This window comes from Gossypium raimondii, chromosome 4 (assembly GCF_025698545.1).
Source record: "Gossypium raimondii isolate GPD5lz chromosome 4, ASM2569854v1, whole genome shotgun sequence".
NCBI classification, from domain to species: domain Eukaryota; kingdom Viridiplantae; phylum Streptophyta; class Magnoliopsida; order Malvales; family Malvaceae; genus Gossypium; species Gossypium raimondii.
The window spans coordinates 45,451,015-45,462,124 of NC_068568.1; the positions used below are offsets into that span (position 1 = coordinate 45,451,015).

General features: G+C 32.8%; 1 long non-coding RNA gene across 1 annotated transcript; it reads right to left on the minus strand.

Moving 5' to 3' along the window:
• Positions 1-513: 513 nt before the first annotated feature.
• On the minus strand, positions 514-2,297 carry LOC105779279 (uncharacterized). Its single transcript, XR_008194988.1, has 2 exons — positions 1,783-2,297; positions 514-670 (listed from the first exon to the last, which is right to left on the minus strand). It is a non-coding gene; the product is annotated as an uncharacterized LOC105779279 (long non-coding RNA).
• Positions 2,298-11,110: the final 8,813 nt, after the last annotated feature.

The following is an 11,110-nucleotide window of genomic DNA, read 5'->3' on the forward strand; positions in this document are numbered from 1 at the left end:
GTAAGACTGCATGGGGTTCCTATTTCGATAATATCTTATAGAGATCTTCGTTTCACTTCTCGATTCTGAAAGAAATTGCACGAGGCTCTGGGTTCGAGATTGGACTTCAGTACTGTGTTCCATCCTCAGACCGATGGTCAATTTAAGAGGGTGATTTAGATACTGGAGGATATGTTTCGGAGTTGTGTAATAGATTTCTGAGGTAGTTGGGAGGATTATCTGCTGCTAGTTGAGTTCGCCTACAATAACAGTTTTCAGACTAGCATTCAGATGGCACATTACGAGGCTTTGTATGGTTGTAAGTGTTGTACTCTGCTACATTGGATTAAGTTGGGTGAGCGTCCAATTTTGGGTCCTGAGTTGGTTTTTGAGACCGAAGATAAGGTTAGATTAATTCGGGATCGTCTAAAGGCGGCTTCTGATAAACAGAAGTCTTATGCAGATGTAACACCCCCTAACCCCAAACCGTCACCAGAACAGGGTTATGGAGCATTACCAGACATACCAGATTACTTATAACTAATTCACAACTAAATAACATACATAGCATACTTTAATCAATACATCACCTAGATACATGCCACATTATCAAAAGAAAGGTACATCACTAAAATTTATCTGAGGTTGGGATTGCTCTGGATGCAGGACCGGACACTGGCTTTCTACTAACCTGCACACGGAAATAACCGTACGCTGAGTATGGGAATACTCAGTGATATTACCATAATTCAAATTAATAACATTAATCGATAAATTATATACAATTAATTTATGTCTACAATTATTCACTAATTATCTCATACTTTAAATCAATTTGATAATTAATAACAATAAGCAATATTTCAAATCTTGTATTTAATTTTACTCATACCTTATTTCACTATCTCAATTCCATTAGATTTTTCACATCTCATTCCAATAGTTCATTTCAATTCATATACAATTCATTCAATTTATCACTATATCCAATATCAATTTTATTGCAATTTGTACTCACTAATATCATATAACAAAAATTTACTCTTAATCACATCATGAACTTTGGGTTCATATCTTCAAATCTCATATCTCGATTTCCAATTCACATATCAATTCACAATTTCACTTTCTCATTTCTTTCCATAGCTCAATCAATCACACTTATTCAAAATTTCTCATTTCAATTATTTACCCCTATTAACAAGACTCGGACCTTGACAGATACACGGATCTAACCAAACACACCAGAATATCCAACCTAACACACCCGGAATAATATAAATCCTCCTTAACACACCAGTATATCATATCCTCCCAAACACACCAATAAGGTATTAGATGCCTCTTCGGATAAACTGAAGCATATAATAACAGAATCATCTTCTTATCTGAACTACAAATCTCCTCGTCACATCACAAATCCTATGGCATGGCATTTATATCCAATCTAGTCCGATAAGTTAATAGGGTATTATTTTACTTTTCCAATTTCGAATTCATTTCCACAACAATTTCAAATATTCAATCAATTCAAAACATCTATTATTTCAATTCACAAACAATTCAACATCATTTAATTCAATATCGATGTTCACCTTATTTTTATTTATTAAACATATTATTCAAAATTCAACAATTACTATTAATAAATTCAATACCAATACGTATTTTTTTATTCAATTCAATCATGATACTTACCTCAATTTGCTTATCATGTATATTAATTTAAATTTTAACAATTAATAATTAAATTCGAATTATGGTAATATTAACCGAAATTTTCTCGAATCACTCCTTGTTTACCTTCTCCTTTCCTTTCTCGGACAATGACTCTTGCACGACATTAGCTACGTAATTAAACAATTAAAAATCATTAATACACAATTTCATCAAAATATTTCCATTTATACCTAAACTTTACCTAAATTCTAATTTAATCCCTTATCAATACTAATTTTATTTTCCCAATCTAACTCCATATTCTCTCTTAATTCTTACCATAAACTCATTTTAACTTTTCATTTTCACCATAAATCCCTAATTTGGAAATTCTCTCAATTTAGTCCCTATTAATTCAAAACTCATGTTTTATTTTACAAATCAACCTTTTACTAACTTCTAACTTGAAATTCAATCAATTTAACCCCTAATTCATCAATTAATTCAACATGAACAACATCTAAAAATTTACTAACTTTCATAATTTTAACTTAAATCAAGTAGTATTTTGTTCTAGGATTCCAAAATATCAAAATTACAAGAAAAGTGGCTAAATTGACTTACCAATTGAGCTTGGAACTTCAAAACCCCAATTCTCCTTTTTTCTTTTCTTTCTCCTTTCTCCTTCTCTGTTTCGTTTTTCAATTATGTTTCTTTCTCTTTTATTTCTTGTTTTATTATTATAATAATATAATATTATAATAATATAATATAACAATATATTTATTATTTAAGTAAACATAATATATAATATATATTTTAAATTAAAATATCTTAGATATTTCTTTTCATATGCCGCCTCAATTTAGGCTGATGGCATAATTGCCTATTTGGTTCTTTTAACTTTCTTTAATCTATAATTAAACTTTTATCTCTATTGCAATTTAATCATTTTCATAGTTAACCTCAATTTAGACAATTTCAGTTAATTAAAACTTAATTAACTACACAGCTAACTTCGTAAATATTTATGATAAATATTTACGAGTCCAATTTACCGAAATGGAGTCTCGGGAATATTTTTTTTCAATTCGATCTTTTTAATCGATTAACCATCGAAACATTAAAATTTCTTAACGAAACTTTAATACTACCCTAATTACGCTCCGTAAATATTTATAAAAATATTTACGGCTCAGTTTATAATATCGAGGTCTTGATACCTTGTTTTCGACCCAATTTACCTAATAATTTTTTTTAAATTACAAAATTCACTAATTCAAAAATATTTCTAAAATCACGCTTAACTTATAATTATTAATTAATAAATTTTTCTAACTTTTTCATCGAATTTAGTGATCTCAAATCACTGTTCTAACACTACTGAAAATGGGGCTGTTCCAGTAGATCTAAAGAAGAGAGATATTGAGTACTCTATGAGTGAAGTCGTCTTTCTTAAGGTTTCTCCGTGGAAGAAAGTTCTAAGATTTGGTCGTAAGGGAATGTTGATCCCTAGGTTTATTGGGCCGTATCAGATTCTAAAGCGTGTGGGACCAGTTGCTTATCAGTTGGAGTTACCTCTAGAGTTGGACCGTATCCACGATGTGTTTTACGTTTTGATATTGAGGTGGTATCAGTCTGACCCATCTCACGTTATCTCTGTTGAGAAGATCGAGGTTAAACCGGACTTGACTTTTGAGGAATAGTCGATTCAGATTTTAGATCATGACACTAAGGTTCTGAGGAGGAAGTTCATCCCGTTAGTGAATGTTCTGTGGAGGAATCATGGCACTGCGGAAGCCACGTGGGAACCTGAGGACTCGATGCGTCAGCAGTATCCTCATCTGTTCTGATCAGGTAAATTTCGAGGTCAAAATTTCCTTTAGTGGGGTAGAGTTGTAACGCCCTGAGTAATTTATTTCTGTTTTTGTAAATATCTAACACAAATGTGTATCTGCTTCAGTGGTTAAGTGTTTTGAGTATGAGTATGAGGTCTTGGGTTCAAGTCTCACCTATGCCAAATTTTGTTATATTTTATCCAAGCCTTACCCTTGTTGAGTGGGCTTATATAAATTTGTCTATTAATCCTTATCAGAATGAGCCTGTTATTTTGAGTGGTAGGGGAATTGGTGAGTTGGAGGTCCTGTGTTCGAATCCTTGCGTGAGCATGGGTATTATTTTTGCTCGATTTTGTGTTGGTGTTTCGGTGGTGTTGGGATTCTGAGGAAGTTAAAATTATGTGGTTAGTGGGGAGTTGGGTGTTATCTGATTTGTTTTTACTTTTTTTTTTCAAATTTCTCTCTAACTCTGATGTTTCTTCTACCCCTCCCCTCTTATTTGTTTTCCTCCTTCAATTTTTCATGGTTTTCCTCTGATCTTTGTGGAATTTTCTCGGTTAATCATCACTACTGAGTTCTTGGTCATTTATTCAGCTGGTAAGTGATTTTTCAGCCTTTAACTTTTGCTTTGGGTTTAGTAATGTTAGCCTATGGTGGTTAAGTGATGAATTTTGTGATTACGAGAAGGTTGGGAGGCAAGAAATCGCACTTCATCGGCTTGATTCGAGGTTGGGGTCGTATTTGGTAAGCGATAAGTCAGTTTTGCGTAATTGGATAAATCGTGTTAGGCTCCTAATTGGTTACTAAAAGGTGTTAGGCATTCTGTTTTAGGTGCTGGTGGTTTCGGGAGTTATTTTGCAGTAAAAACAAACCAGGTGTGTACCATTTACGCAGAAAATCGAGCTTCGACAAAAGCTGAAAAACCACACTGTCGACGCCACAGAGGCATGTGCCTGGCCGTGTGGGTGGCCGTGTGTGAGACACGACCATGTGGTTGACGAGGGCATGGCAGTGTGCAAGACACGACTGTGTGGTGGTATGAGTGTGGCCGTCTGGGCCACACGAGTTAATCCAAGTTGGGCGTATGGGCCCATAAGTCTGAAATTTTCCCTAGGGTCACACGGGTCGTTTTGATCAACTGTGAACCTATGTAGGGTCGGTAAGGGCTTATTAAACCCTAAAATTTATGTGATCTGATAATCTGATATTCTGCTCTAAGTAGGACACAGTATACATGTCTGTTTATTCTGATAAGTATATACATATGATCTCTGTATATGAGCATGTTATGCATGATATTTCTATATCTGTAATTGGGGTGGGTTTTGATTATTTGGAGGAAGTGTTCTGTTGGGCGACCCTCGCCTATTTTCTGGCAGTTTGGTTGCGTATTATCTGATATGTGTCATAAGGACACAATATGGTGTGTAGGGATGAGTGGGTGTTTTTAATCCCACATGGCGTAATGGGATGGTCGGAGTTGGCGTAAAGGATTGGGGTAGGATTCTATATATCTATTTTGCATGTTTGTATCTGTATCTGTATCTGTAAAGGACTTAAAGTCCGAGTCTGGAATCCGAATCTGGTTGTGTATGTGATACCTGTATGTAATGCATTTCTGTTTCTATTGGGTTACACACTGAGTTTACGAAAACTCACATCTGTTTGTCTATTCTATTCAGGTAATCCTCAGACTTAGGCGGATTGGTGAAACGGAGACTTGGCGGTGACCACTCGACCGTAAACTGTGTAAACTTAGTAATTTATGGTTTTTAAAATCCTGGATTCATTTGAGGGTTTGTAATTTCTAAGACTCTCTGGACTATATGGTTTTTAACTGTTGATTTTGGTTTTGCTTGTTTGATAATTTGCATGCTTCGATAAAAGATTTTATGAAAACGACGGTTTTACGCAAATAAAAATTTTTCCAACAATACAAAGTAGATTTCCAAAATGTATTGATTTTATTAAACTTCCGCTGTAAATTGTGTTTTGGCAATTGAAACAATTGAATAACGTTTCTAGCAATAGCTACAAAAATGAATATGGGTTTTATGAACTTGGATGGTCTATCGAACATGTAACACCCCTAACTCGTATTCGTCGCCAAATTAGGGTTACGAGGCATTACCAGACAAACCCACAATTCAGACCAGTCTCTCTCTCTTTAATTTTTTTTAAATCTCCAATATTAAATATCAACCCAAAAAAATTTTATAAACCATATGTTCAAGTAAACTAATGTACCACGAAGCTAATTTTCATGTACTTCATATAAATTAATGTTCAAACCACATAACCCTAATATTAATGACATTTGTATAGTTAATACATTTCCCAACATTTATAGTAACATTTCATACATTGAAAATATATTACTATAGTTATTACATAAATTGAAATTCAAATATAACATTTTATACTTGCATTTAAGCACCTAAACAAAACCAATTGCAGCATAATGCAATAATATGGTATAATCTCATATGCACTTTAGTAATATTAAGGTATGGTCGAATATACTAATGATGTATATATATGTATTATCGCATTTTGTCTAAAATAAATTAAAAGGGAATCACATTAGTCAATTTAATACAAATAAGATTCCTTTGCACACCTAATTCGCATATATATATATATATATATATATATATATATACCTAATCTCATATTTCATTCTATTAACTAGTCATTGAATCAATCACACCATTATAAAATCAAAATTGACTAAAAATAGCCACATACCAAAACCGAATCTACAAGCACCCATATACCTTACATATAATAGTACTAACATCAACTTGATATTGCTAACTATTTATCAAAAGCTATCCAACATGTTTAATTATAATTCTCTTTACCATTTAAATTCTTACCTAAACAATCAACCAAGACAATTATATTACATGTCCATTTCTTGCCAAACAATCAACCAAACATTTATAATGCGTGTTCATTTATTACCAAGACAACCAATCAAACAATTATAATGCATGTTCATTTCTTACCATTTAACAACTACACTTATATGACTAAATATTCAAGCATAGTATATGTATATGCTTGTTACCACGAAACCGATATTATCCAGACCACAATTGATCAAAACATACCCATTATCAAATTATATATATCCATACACATCAAGCATATATACCATGGTTGAGAATGCATTAACTTAAACATCATCTCTAGTCATTTTCGCATGGCTTAATAGATATACAACTCAAAATCAAACCTAACATAACAAGCCTATACATGCCATAAGTTTAGATTTTACAATTTTAAAAGTACCGAATATTAGTCGATAGTGTGATAATGATTCTTGACGATCCCTGAGCTTGTAATTAATTTTCAAAATCTATAAAACAGTGAATGAACAAACACACCGTAAGTTGAAATAACTTAGTAAGTCATAAGCAAATACCTTTCAAAATACATATATAAATTATACAAATAAATCGAATCCTACTAGTATTGTACATGTACATATATACCTATATTTAAACGGTTCATTCATCATTCATGTTATATATATATAAAGCTTACCTTTACTAACAAACTTGGTATAACTCAAACATACCTAAATTTTCTTAATTCAAGCCCACATTCGTTTTTTGTGTTATACAAATACTTCTTATACCATTCAATTTCGAGATAGATACTCAGACAGCTCAAAAAGTTCATACAAAGTCAACGTCCCAGACGTGGTCTTACGTGTAACCAAATAACGATGCCACTGTCCTAGACAGGGTCTTACACGTAATCACATATGACACCAAAGTCCCAGACTTGGTCTTACACGTAAACCTTAAATTGATGCCAACGTCCCAGATGTGGTCTTACACGAATTCACATTTTAACATTCCTGTTATTCATATGACTTTTGAATAACGTAATCCAATCAAATTAAACTCGTAAATAATCTTTCTATGTAAAATACAAATCGAAAATGTAGTATACATACTCATATTTCTACTCGAATATGTATCAAATTAGTATATTAATTAAAACTCAATTATTTACTTACGAACTTACCTCGGACAAAGACGAACGAAACGGAACAACTACTATACCACTTTTGATTTCCCTCATTCCAAATCCAATTGCTGCTTTTCTTGATCTAATTCAATACAATTTTAACTTATTTAACCATATATTCATTAAAATTTACTTAAAATCTCATAAATGGAAAATTTTCATTTTAACCCCTAACATTTCACATTCTTTTCAATTTAGTCCCTATTTCAAAAAATCACAAAATACATAAAATTCATCAAAACTATGCCTTAGCCGAATCTTCCTATAGACCATAGCAAACCATATTTTCATTTATTTCACATTTAAGTCCCTAAATTTTCAAATTTCACAAATAAATCCCTAATTTGGATTTTTATAAAAATCTCAATTAAACATGAAAATCAAACATCAAAGATTTATTTTTCATCATAAAAAACAATTTCATCACATTATCAACAATGGAAATTTTCATATTCATCAACAACTCCATAAATCAACACACGGGCTAGGTAATATACTAAGCAACGATCTCAAAAATGTAAAAATTATCAAAAACCGAGTAAAACACATACCTAATTTGAACTTCCAAAGTGTTGAACCTAAGTTTCTTTTCTTTCTTCTTTTCTTTTTGATGTTTCGGCTATGGATGAACTATACTTTTATTTTTGATGTTTTTCATATACTTTTATTATATGTTATCTTATTATTTACTATTTTAACCTTAATTGTAAAACATAATAATAAACTAATATATGTCCATAATGGTCCACTCAAGATACTAATGGTTTAATAACATTATAAGGACCTCCTATTTAACAAACCATAGCAAATAAACACCTTTAACATATAGAATGCCTTTTTTATTTTTTATGCGATTTAGCCTTTTTTTCCAAATTAAGCACTCAAACAGATAAATTAAATTACGAAAATTTCACACATGTTAATTTGCATACTATAAGCACGGAAAATAATATTAAAATATTTTTAAACTCAGATTTGTGGTCTCAAAATCACTGTCTGACTAGGGTCTAAACCGGGCTGTTACAACTCCCCCTTAGGGATTTTCGTCCCCAAAAATCTTACCGACGAATAGGTTTGGATGACGTTCTCTCATAGCATCCTCGAGCTCCCATGTAGCCTCTTCAACACCGTGTCGATGCCACATTACTTTTACTAACAAAATTTTCTTATTTCGCAGTTCTTTAATCTCGTGAGCTAAGATACGAATCAATTTTTCTTCATAAGTCATATCAGACTGAATTTCTATCTCCGACGGAGAAATTACATATGAGGGATCAGATCTGTAATGTCGAAGCATCGATACATGAACACATTATGTATCTTTTCTAACTCAAGGGGCAACAACAACCTGTAAGCAACCGACCCGATATGCTCAATAATCTCATACGGCCTAATGAATCTCGAACTCAATTTTCCTTTACGACCGAATCGGAGTATTTTCTTCCACGGTGACACTTTCAAAAACACTTTGTCCCCGATCTAAAATTCTATATCTTTTCGTTTCATGTCTATGTACGATTTCTTACGATCTGCTGCTGCTTTCAGACTATCGCGAATCACTTTTACATTCTGTTCATTCTCTTTGATCAAATCAACCCCATGTAACTTATTCTCACTAAGCTTATTCCAGTACAAAGGTGTTTGACATTTGCGCCCGTACAAAGCCTCGTAAGGTGCCATTTTGATACTCGATTGAAAGCTATTATTATACGCAAATTCAATTTGTGGCAAGTATCGCTCCCACGTACCTTTAAACTCAAGAATGCAACATCTCAACATATCCTCGAGTATCTGAATTACTCGCTCGGATTGACCATCCGTCTGAGGGTGAAACTAGTACTGAAGTGTAATTTCGTACATAATGCATCTTGCAGTTTCTTCCAAAATTGCGATGTGAATCTCGGATCTCGGTCCGAAACAATGGAAATAGGCACTCCGTGTAATCTCACAACCTGAGAGATGTATAACTCAACAAGCTTATCAAGCGAATAATCTATACGTATTGGAATGAAATGAGTTGATTTAGTCAATCTGTCGACAACTACCAAAGTTGCATCTTTCTTACTCGGTGACAAAAGCAAACCCAATACAAAATCCATCGTGATTCTGTCCCATTTCCACTCTGGAATCATAATCAGTTGTAATAACCCGGATGGTACCTGATGTTCGGTTTTGACTTGCTGACAGATTAGACATTTCGAAACAAATTCTGAGATATCACGTTTCATACCAGGCCACCAATAAAGCTGTTTCAAATCGTTGTACATTTTCGTGCTTCCCGGGTGTACAGATAGTCTACTGCTGTGATCTTCGTTCAAAATCATCTAAATCAACTCTGGATTTCTCGGAACACAAATCCGGTTTTTGAATCTCAAATAACCCTCAACATCAATTTGAAACTTTGAATCAATATTCACATCACATTGAACTCGTTTTGCTAATATCTCCCTATCAACCTTCTGGGCATTATAAATCTGCTGTCAGAATAAAGGCCTCGTTTTCAATAGACATAGACAACTGAGCATTCATAGCACGTAATGCAAATAGTGATTTCTGACTTAAAGCATCAGCAACAACATTTACTTTTCCCAGATGATAATCAATTACTAGTTCGTAATCTTTTAACAGTTCTAACCATCTTCTCTGTTGCAGATTCAAATCTTTCTGAGCCATCAGGTATTTCAAGCTTTTATGATCTGAATATACATGACATTTCTCACCAAATAGATAGTGGTGTCAAATCTTCAATGCAAAAACAATAGCTGTCAATTCTAGATTGTGTGTCGGGTAGTTCTTTTCTTGTGGCTTTAACTGTTTTGAGGCATAAGCTATCACTTTGCCTTCCTGCATCAGAACACAGCCCAAACCATTCAAAGATGCATCACTAAAGATTAAGAATTCTTTACCTTAGTATAACATAAAAAAGTAAGGTTGGATCGTACTAGCATGTTGCATACTTCATAACTTCATTCGTAGGCGAAATCGAAATGATCCATACTTTGAAGACTACATTGAAGAACGAGATATTGATAATCTTAATGATACATATTCAGATGATGAAAAGCTCAATCAAGGACCAACAAATGATGGCAAGGAGTATATGTTAAATGTTAAAGAGGGAATAGCCCAACAAATATGGAATGCTAAAGCAATTAGATAAAATTGCATATGATGTTTATTCTTATTGCATATGATGTTTATTCTTCTTCTTATTTTTATTAGTAACCATATTATCGACTACTTTCTTGGACTAATATATTACATATGATGATTTGATTTTAATTTTTGTTACTCATTTAAAATTTTTTGCCGTATGATAATTTTTTATAGTAATTAATAGTTTTTAAAATATATTATGTAATTGTATAATTACAATTTATACTACCAAACGTGACACAGAGAATTATGATGTAATTACACTACGTCAACCAAACACATCTAGAGAATTACAATTCTTTGTAATTACTACCCTAGTAATTACATTATAATTCAATTATTATGTGTAGTTGAAACAGATCCTTAGTTGCGGGAAGCTAAGATAGCGGAGTTAATCAATTGAGGTCGAACTAATATAAAATGCTGCATCAATT